The 9,870-nt window shown below is 38.3% G+C and overlaps 1 pseudogene; it reads right to left on the bottom strand.

Moving 5' to 3' along the window:
- Positions 1–539: 539 nt before the first annotated feature.
- The window catches only part of LOC121492676, a 33,186-nt pseudogene continuing 23,855 nt past the window's right edge, over positions 540–9,870 (bottom strand).

The following is a 9,870-nucleotide window of genomic DNA, read 5'->3' as shown; positions in this document are numbered from 1 at the left end:
CAGACAGAGCTAACAGGGAAAAAAACAGCAATGGAGAATTCCCCACTTGCTAGTACAGGGATTTAGATTTAATAAAAGTTATTGATCATCTTAGAAGAAGTAACCTGGGCTGTTTGGTTTTCATTGGTCAGGGATTTCTTTCCTGGAATATTTTCATCTTCCATCTTCTCCTGATCAAATTCAATCCTGGACCAGAAAGGGGACACTAGTGGCGAAAATCTGAATAAAATATATAGTTTAGTAAATAGGATTGTATTGATATTTATGTACTAGTTTTTGTGAGTTTTTTTTAAGAAAAGAGTAGAAATTAATCTTTTTTATAGGACACTGTAAGATAGGAGATTCCACATAGAAATAAGAAACCACTGAGAAGAGGAGCTTCATACAGTTTGTACAGTTTGGAACTGGTCAAGTATAATTTCGTTGTAAAAAGTGCTACAATAACAAAACACATTTTAAAAGAGTTCTTAGTAGAGAGACAGTAAGACAAACTTCTTCCAAACAGAGTACAGAACAACTTTCTGTCTCAGCTGTACAATCTAAAAGCTAAAGGTCCCCAGAGTGCCATCCTGAACTTGGAATGTATAGCCTTCAGAGATAGTTTTGGGCACAACATTCTGATCTTCCTCTTCTTCTACAGAGAAATACTTCTCAATCAAGTTTAATGAAGCTTTGTACATAGACTCATTTTCATGGTTTTGTAGAGTTTCAATTTTGTCCAAACCTCCACATTCTTCAGTCATTATACTAAGTTTCTCAGTTTCACCCTAGTTTCTCAGCAGCCTGAAAGATGTTTGAAATGGCATCCAGAATAACCAGAGTGATTTTGGTATCTTTTGCAGTGAAGAGGTTCATCAATGGTTCTATTATGCCACAATAAACGAGGTATACAATCTATTCAACTGTTCCACACTTGTATAGTTGGTCACAGCCCATAAAGCTTCCTTTTGTGTCTTAAAGTCTGCCTTAGAGAGAACACTAATGAGGAATGGGACTAATCCACGATTCACAACTTGCTGTATCTGGTCATGGTGACCAGCTGTGATGTTTGAATTTGTCCATGTAGCTTCCTTCTGAATATTAGGTTTGGGGTTCATTAGCAGGCTGGGAAAGACAGCAAGTGCTCCTGCATCTATTACAACCTGAGTCTGTTCTTCTGTCCCAGTGACAATATTTCCTATGGCTCTTAGCGCAGGAGTCACAATGGGTAATTCAGTAGCTCCTAGAAGCTTTACAAGTTGGGGCACAAATCCTGTTTACACAACTATTTCAATCCATTCATTTGGACCATCAGTAAGGTAGGAAATTGCCGAGCAGGTATCTGCTAATACTTCTGGATCATCACGATACAGGAGATGAACTAAGGTAGGAAGAATCTGCTCAACAGCATCTAACTGGGGTGCAGGATTTTTGTTGCGACAAAGGTTTGAGAGTGTCCAAGTAAGGTTACATAAGTAACCACACGCTAAAGATGACATATCAGGAACTGCAAGCAGAGCCAACAGTGGGTCAACTGCACCATACTTGATAACCAAGTCTCGAAAAACTGAACCATCACCTGGAATGTTTTCTAGAGCCCATACAGCCTGTTCACTGATATGGGCATGACAAGATGCCAACAGAGACATGAATGCTGGGATAGCACCTCCATCTACCATAGCCTTGGTCTGTTCTGATGTTCTGGAAGCAATGTTAGTGAGGGCCCAAGCAGATTGAAACTCAATAAGACTACAATCAGTTCTGCCCAAGAAGGACACAAAGTTTGGATTCAAACCAGCCCGGATTAGGTTGTCTGTCTTTCCTTAGAAAAGTAGTTTCCTAGCAGCTTGAGCAGCCTGGAGCTGGCTTTCCAAATTGTTGCTATTTACGCCTTTGACAATGTCATCAACAGACCAATTTATAGCGCCCTGGTCGTTGAGGTTTTTTCCTGCAGTGGAGAGGTAGCGTCATCAGGAAATGAGCTTACATTTCTTCTTTTCAGCATCTGGTCATCCTTCTTAGCTTTCCTCAGCTCCACATTAACTTCTATTCGGCGCCACCTCATTTCTGTACTGTCTTTCCCCTTGTTCTTGAATCCGTTAAGGCGGACAGCTGGTGAACTAGCATCCTCGTTGGTGGACCTGGTTATGCGCAAAGGGAGAAAGCTGCACGGCCGGCTCAGGCTTCCACGCAAGGCGGTGCGGGCGCGGAGGCTGCGGGTCAGCTGCCCCCAAAACGTCCACCACGGATCAGCCCAAAGATCGTGTCAGTGTACTAGTTTTGATCATTGTGCCAAGGCTACATACGATGTTAACATCGGGGAAAAATGGGTAAAGGGTCCCAGGAGCTCTCTGTACTATCTTTGCAACTCTTCTGTAAATTCAAATATATTTCATAATAAAACCACTAAAGGAAAAAAGAAAAACTTGAGAGTTACTAAACTTAGAACAGCAACAACAAAATTCTACTCCTCACGTAGGACCCGAATCTGGTATCTTCCTCATATCTGCTTTGGTTCCCACCCTGCCCGACCTCGGTAGTGAGAGACAAAACTGGACACTATGTACTCTTGTGGTCTTTTGTTTCCTTATAGCATTTAGCACGTTCTAACTTTTATCACTGATGAACATGTTTAATGTCCCTGATTAGGAAGGCAGAATGGGTTAAAGCAACAACAAAATAAAAAAACAAAAACAAAAAAAGAGAAATTTAAATCTTAGTTCTACCAAACTTGGGCAAAGGCCTTAATCTCCCTGAGCCTTATTCTCTTCATCAGAAAAGCAAGAATAATTAATTACGGATCAGATGTCATATATGCCTGAAGATCTTTAAACAAAGCCTATCACATAGCAGATGCTCAAAATATCTTTATGTTATTGTTCCATTACTATGATTACTAGACTAAGTTTCTTGGTATCAGGAACTTTCTTGTTCACGTCACAGCAACTTGAAATGAAAATGATCAGAAATGGGCTAGTGAATTGAAACGGTTTCAGAATGTTTCTACAGATAAGTTTGTTATTCTGATTTTATTCAGTATTCTGCTCTAAATTATTGTCTTCTTTACAGTGTTTTCAATTCTCAAAAGTACACATTTATGTTCTACTATATCTAGCCCAACCCACTGAAGTTTCTCATCAAACTATAGTAAGTAGGAGAAAAGCAATTTATTTTTTTCCTACAAAGTTACTGAGTAAGCCTTAATATCTACCTTTTGTCTTGTCTTTGAAGCACCTTACCTCCCACTGCCCACTCACTAGCTTATGTCACATTCTTGGGCCTTTCAGGACATCTTTGAGGGGACCCTACTCAAAATCTGCTGTGCTCCCTCTGGTTTGTTAAGACCTTCATCCCAGATCATACAGCAACCTATGTATTCTAACCCTACTCATGCCTATGTGCTTTGGGACTTAACAAAAAAAAAAATGGATAGTGTTGGAATAAAATAGGATGAGATTTTCCCTTTTTAACAAACAAAAGTGTTTGTTAATGTTCGTTAACATTCATCCATTCATTCATAAAAGTGATTGATTGTTTAGCACCTACCAGCCATTAAGCTAAATGCTGAAAATACCAGTTTGAAAAAAAAACCACAGTCCCTACCCTAGAGGATCTCATAACCTCTAGGAAGACAAATGTGTAAATGGCTCATTATAATGCATTGTGAAATGTGCAATAATAGAGATATTACAGAACATTATGGGATCATAAAAGAGCATTTCAATCTGGGGAGAACAGGAGCATCATGACTCTAAAGCAGTGTTCTCAGCCTCAGCTGCCACAGAAATCACCTGGGAAACTAAAAAATACTCACTCCTGGGAGCCATCACATAAATTCTATTGTAATTGGTTTGGGGTATTGCCTAGGCATGAGGACTTTTTCAAGCTCTACAGTTTTAAAGATAAGCAGAAATTAACCAGGCTGAAAACAAAGAAGGTGAGGAGGGGCATGGAGAGAAGATATGTCAGGCAGAGAACTTAGGCCAAAGGCACCGAGGCAAGAAAGACGCCTAAGATACATGTTTCAGGTTTGTGAGAGTGCAGCGTTGCAAGCATGCTTTCAGTGTTCTGGGTGCAGTGGTGGGAAACGAGGCCAGAGAGGAGAGCAAGGAGGCCCTGTGCTGCTGTCAGGATAGCAGATGTGGGGCACAGATAGAACATGGTCAGATTTACAACATAGATAGCTTTCTCGGCTATCAGAGTAGAGGGGGAGTTTTAAATAGGACTAGAGGCATGGAGATGAATCAGAAGATCCAAATGAGACATGATTAGGCCACAATCTGGAAACATTAGGAAGAGATTCCTAAAAACTATTAAGGAAGTCATATTAGCTGTCCTTGTATACTGTTTGGATGTAGCAAAGAGAGGTTGAAACAGAAATCTGGGGAACGGGTGGATGGAGAGTAATACCTACTGAGACAGAGAAGGTAGTAATGGCAGTGGAGTTAGAAGGAAATATGATATGCTTAGTTTGGAATACAATGCATTTGAGATGCCTGTGGAGTGTTCAGGTGGAGACAGTCTACCAACACACCTGGTCCAGTTCTAAGGATGGATGAGAATATTGACTTAGACACATTCAAGGTTGCTTTGGCTTTGGCTTGCTCTTAAAGCAGCAATTAAGCAATGTAAAAATGAGGATGAAAATGGCTGATATAGTTCCTCATTGTCTCCTTTTTACATCAAGGAGATGCAACACAAATGCAGAGTCTTAACCATGTAAATGGACACTTTGTCCACCAGGACAAAAGAATTCTAGATCTCTGGGCTTAGTGACATTTTTACTCCCAGCTGTGTCAGTACCCAGCAACTTATGGTAACATTTGAAGCTATAATTCTCCAATTCACAACCACATGGTGAGGACTGATGTCTAGGTTCTGAGCCTTGATCCTTGCTCTGCTAGCACTGGTGAAAATGCTTTATCTCCCAAAGTCCATTTGGTCACATACAACACTTAGGATCTTTTTTTTTTTTTTTTTTCACTTAGGATCTTTTTGTTGGATCTCAATAGCCAACAATATTTGGAGGTAGGTGAAGGGTGAAGGGTGAAGGGTGAAAGTCTCCCTACTACTTCAACACCAGGTCACAAAGAAAGCAAGTCTCAGACCAAATTCTTCTGTAAATACAGGCATTAATATTAGGCTATCAATTCTTATAATGGCTCTAAAACTTAGCAGAAAAAAACAATCTTACTATTAATCCCTCACTGTTCTGAGGTATTCGTGATCTCAGCTGGGTGTTTTTTTTCTTCAAGGCTTCCAGGAGTCATGTTTCCCAGGGTTCTGGAGAAAGATGGATTGAACATCTAAGATGGCTCTTCATATGGCTGGTTTTGATGCTGGCTTTCGTTGGGAGCTCAGCCAGGGCCAGAACACCTGTGCGTGTCCTTTTTATGTAGTGTGGGCTTCCCACAGCATGGAGTCTAAAAGCAGGGCAACTGAGGTCTATACTCATAACTGGTATGCAGCCATTTCTGCCATACTCTTACCACTGGTGCTGCCACAGGGCCTATCCATATTCAAAGGGGTGAAGAAACCATCTCCTATAACTTGATAGGGTGAGCGACGAGGTCATATTACAGATTATTTAGTCTTCCATGGAGGATACAACCTATCACTAATTAGCAAACCAGCACCACAGAGTCATGCAACCTGTTCTTTAAAAATGATGAAGTCTCCGCTCTTTTCCTTTTTTGTTGCTCCAAAAATACTTTTCACACAAAGCTTCACTTGAGACAAGTGTAATAACATTCCAGATATAGGGTTTGGCTAATTATTATTATTTTTTTAATATATGGTGTCAAAGAATCTGGACTGAGGTCCATGGGCCGCTTTAGAAATTAAACTGAGAATAGCATCCCAAAGATCACAGTTTACAGGGCTCATTAAACTTAGATGAAAGTTTTGTGAATATCTCTAAAATATTCAGCACATATATACTTTCACAGAACCTATGAGGTAGCATTTTAAAGTAATATAGCACTATCATCATAAGGCACTAGGAATTTGCCATGTGCATTCGCATATGGGTTTCTGAGAGTAATTTTATTCCCCACCTAGCACAAATCCCCCAGGAGACCACTGGAAACGAAAGCCTAAGACCCTCTTTGCAGAGACCTCAGGTTTGGATATTTGAATTTAAAAGGCATTCAATACAAATTTTTAAACCATCTTTTCCTATTCAAAAAAAATATGAGAATGGATAAAATCACCAAGGAAAAGTGAATACAACGAGAAAAGCTGTGATTCTTGGCCAATTCCTGGGATTCATAAAATGTTAGGGGTCCCCAGAGGAAGACGAGTCAACAAAGGAGTCAAAGGAAGATTATGGGTATAAGTAGAAACAGTTTAGGCAATTCCCAGAAAAAGTGTCATCAACAATTTCCAGTGCAGTGAAGTAGTCTAGGCAAATCAGAATTAAAATGTTTTCACTGGCATTGGCAACTAGAAGTCACAAGTGAGCTTAGCAACTGCCATTTCGATCAATCATGGTCGGAAGACAGCTCTTAGTAAGGGCTGGGTATAAATGTAAGCAAGTGAATACTGACTCTTTGAGGATGTCTCTGCCCAAGAGAAGTGGGCAATGCTCAGAAGGACATGCAGTTGGAGGGCAATTTTTAGATAGGGTGAGATCTAGGAGTGTTTCTAGAATGAGTAAAGGAGAGAAATATTGCAGATGCTGCAAAAAGAAAATTCATTCCTAATTAAGGTTTCACAGGAGAAAAAAATAAGATAAAATTCAGGGTTACTACATTACCTAAACCCCAGAGAAAGGAAAGCAGGATGGATGGAGATGCACTAAGAGCAGCAAAACATACAACTAAGTTGTAAATTTATGTTTTGTTCTTACTAGATTTTTCTCCTTTCAAAGAGATGGCTCTTTTTGCTCTTTTTCCCCCCTTTTAAACATAATGTATTTTGTTTCTGAAATAAGCACCTCATAATTTAAAATCTGATATATCCTTGTTAAGGAAGCAATGCAATAATGGTAAATCATAATGGAATACAAAAGTGTAGTCTCATGACAAATTTGCACCGAAGAGTAATGAATGGTGTATTTTTCTAATACTTAAAAGTAAAAATTTTATAATAATTTTAAAAATAATTCATATAAAAGAATGGTGTGTATTAGAGTATGGGCTAAATGGTGATAACAAAGAGGTCCTAAAGTGGAGCAGCTCAAACCTGACAGCATATTAACTCTCTTTCTTTTGGGGGAAGGGGAGTATAGTTAACATATAACATTATAGTAGTTTTAGATACACAACATAATGATTCAATATTTGTATTTGTAAAGTGATCACCACAATAAGTCTGGTTTATATCCATCACCACACAGAGATACGTTTTTGGTTTTTTCTTTCTTGTGAAGGGAACTTTTAAGATCTACTCTCTTAGCAACTTTCAAATATGCTCTACAGTCTTATTAACTACACCATGTTGTAGGTTACATCCCGGTGACTTATTTATTTTACAACTAAAAATTTGTACCTTTTGATCCCCTTGACCATTCTGCCTCACCCTACCCCTGCCTCCAGCAAGACCAATCTGTTCTCTGTATCTATGAGTTCAATTTTGTTTGGTGGGTTGCAGGATGAGGGGATGATTCCACATACAAGTGAGAGCACATGGTATTTGTCTTTCTCTGTCTGATTTATTTCATTTAGCATAACGCCCTCAAGGACTATCCATATTGTACAAATGGAAAAGATTCCTTCTTTTTTACGGCTGTATATTATACATATGTACCACTTTTTCTTTACTCATTCATTCATCAATGGACACTTTGGTTGCTTCTATATCTTGGCTACTGTAAATAATGTAGGAGTGAACGTGGGAATACCTATATCTTTTCAAAGTAGTGATTTTGTTTTCTTCAGATGAATATCCAGAAGTGGAATGGTTGATTGTATGGTGGTCCTATTTTTAATTTGGGGGGGAATCTCTGTACTGTTTTCAGTAGTGGCTTCACCAATTAACATCCTTCCAGTGGTGTGCAGAGGTTCCCTATGCAACATTCCTGCCAACATTTGTTATTTCTTATTTTTTTAAATAAAGCCATTCTAACAGGTATGAGATTACCTCACTGTGGTTTTGATTTACATTTCCCTGATGATCAGTACTGTCAAGCACATTTTTATGTACCTATTAGCCACCTATATGTCTTCTTTGGGAAAATGTTTATTCAGATCCTCAGCCCATTTGTTAATTGGATTGTTTGGTTTCTTTGCTATTGAGTTGTATGAGTTCTTTACCTACATATTTTGGATATATGGCCCCTTCTCAGATATATGATTTACAAGTATTTTCTTTCATTCAGTAGGTCGTCTTTTTTTTTAAAAAAATGGCTATACTTATTGGTCAAGCTGAAGATTAAATTCTAGGCAAGGCAGAAGGGAAAAAAATCCAAAATGCAAGTCATTCTTTTTTATTTTTTTAATTTCAGTATAGTTAACATATAGTATTATGTTAGTTTCAGGTGTACAATATAGTGATTTAACAATTCTATACATTACTCAGTGCTTATCATGATTAAGTGTGTTTTTAATTCCTTTCACCTATTTCACGTATCCCCCATTCACCTCCTCTGGTAACCATCAGTTTGTTCTCTATAGTTAAGAGTCTGTTTTTTGGTTTGTCTCTTTTTTTTTCTTTGCTTGCTTGTTTCTTAAATTCCACATCTGAGTAAAATTATATGGTATTTGTCTTTCTTTGAGTGACATATTTCATTTAGCATTATACCCTCTAGATCCATCTGTGTCATTGCAAATAGCAAGATTTCATTCTTTTCTTTGGCTAATATTCCATTGTATGTATATATATATATACCACTTCTTTATCCATTCATCTTTTTTTTTTTTAGATTTTATTTATTTACTCATGAGAGATGCACAGAGAGAGGCAGAGACATGGGCAGACGAAGAAACAGGCCCCCCATGGGGAGCCTGATATGGGACTCAATCCCAAGACCCCAGGATCATGACCTGAGCCTACCGGCAGATGCTCAACCACTGAGCCACCCAGGTGCCCCTATCCATTCATCTTCTGATGAACACTTGGACTGCTTCTGTGTCTTGGCTATTATAAACATTGCTACAATAAACATAGGAGTGCCTATATCTTTTTGAAGTACTGTTGTGTTTTCTTCAGATAAATACCCAGAAGTGGAACTGCTGGATTATAGGGTAGTTCTATTTTTAATTTTTTGAGGAACCTCCATACTGTTCTCCACGGTGGCTACACCAGTTTGCATGCCTGCCAACAGTGCACAAGTTTCATTTATCTCCACATCCTTGCCTACACCTGTCGTTTCTTATATTGTTGGTTTTAGTCTGACAGGTATAAGGTGATATCTCATTGTGGTTTTGATTTTGATTTCTCTGATGGTGAGTGATGTTGAACATCTTTTCATATGTCTGTTGGCCATTTGTATGTCTTTTTCAGAGAAGTGACTTTTTTAGAGAAGTGTTCATGACTTCTGCTCATTTTTAATTGGATTATTTGTGGGTTTTTTGTGTTGAGTTGTGTAAGTTCTTTATATATTTTGGATACTAACCCTTTATCAGATATATCATTTATAAATATCTTCTCCCACTCACTAGGTTGTCTGTTAGAATTATTGGTTGTTTCCTTTGCTGTGCAGAAGCTTTTTATTTTGATGTAGTCGCAATAGTTTATTTTTGCTTTTGTTTTCTTTGCCTCAGGAGACATATCTAGAGAAATATTGCTATGGCCAATGTCAGAGAAATTATTGCCTGTATTCTCTTCTAGGATTTATACGGTTTCAGATCTCATATTTAGATCTTTAATCCATTTTGAGTTTATCTTTGTGAATGGTATAAGAAAGTAGTCCAGTTTCATTCTTTTGCATATGGCTGTTCAGTTTTCCCA

The sequence above is a fragment of the Vulpes lagopus genome, chromosome 6 (assembly GCF_018345385.1).
Source record: "Vulpes lagopus strain Blue_001 chromosome 6, ASM1834538v1, whole genome shotgun sequence".
NCBI classification, from domain to species: Eukaryota; Metazoa; Chordata; class Mammalia; order Carnivora; family Canidae; genus Vulpes; species Vulpes lagopus.
The sequence above is the reverse complement of the archived record's forward strand: the minus strand, read 5'-3'. Positions and strand labels throughout refer to the sequence as shown.